The following is an 834-nucleotide window of genomic DNA, read 5'->3' on the forward strand; positions in this document are numbered from 1 at the left end:
GAATCAAACCCGGTTCTCCCAGATTAGAGTCCGCGCACTTCACCACAACACCAAACTGAGCTTTTGTGATTCACTGCTCGCTTCTTCTTTGCAAACGGAGGTTACATTCCAGCCTTTGACCACCCCTCTCCTTCTCTGTCATTCCTTCTAATTCTACCCAGGATCCCAGAGAAAACTCACTTTCGTAACCATCAGGACATGTACATGCAGTGAAGAAAAAAACACCAACTGATATATGGCAAGAAAGATACTATTTCCAGGGTCAGACTGTGGCTTCCAAAATACAAAAGAAAGCAACGGAAAGGGCAGCGATGGCTGTTAGGGAGGGCTGAACCACAAGTCACTTTCAGAGGCCTCACAACCTACTTCGTGGTCCTGACCAGTGTTTCCTCTAAGCTGAGTTAGTGTGAGCTAGCTCACAGTTCTTTAGCCTCTGGCTCACAGATTGTCTTCGCTCAGGAAGGATGGCTCCAGAGCCAACTAATTTACCCAGCCGCCAAATCGCTCGCTCCCAACTTTAATTCCAGTAGCTCACAAAGTAGAATTTTTGCTCACAAGACTCCACCGCTTACAGGAAGTATTGGTCTTGACCCACAGGCTGGGAAACGGTGTTCTGGGGAACTGGGGGCACCTTTGGGGCGAGGGCCCGCGCCCACACAACCTGACACGTCAGAGACCCACAGCTTCCAGTTTGCCTTAACGTGGGGAATATGGGATGTGTCTCGGTTGACATGCCAACCCTTTGGAGAAGCTCCCAGTAGACGTCCTTGGTGAGACAGGGCCAGTGTTAAGTCATTCAGCTCAGGAGATTGAAAGTAGAAAGTGTGAACTGGG

The sequence above is a fragment of the Gekko japonicus genome, unplaced genomic scaffold (assembly GCF_001447785.1).
Source record: "Gekko japonicus isolate JY-2015 unplaced genomic scaffold, Gekko_japonicus_V1.1 scaffold3359, whole genome shotgun sequence".
Lineage (NCBI taxonomy): Eukaryota > Metazoa > Chordata > Lepidosauria > Squamata > Gekkonidae > Gekko > Gekko japonicus.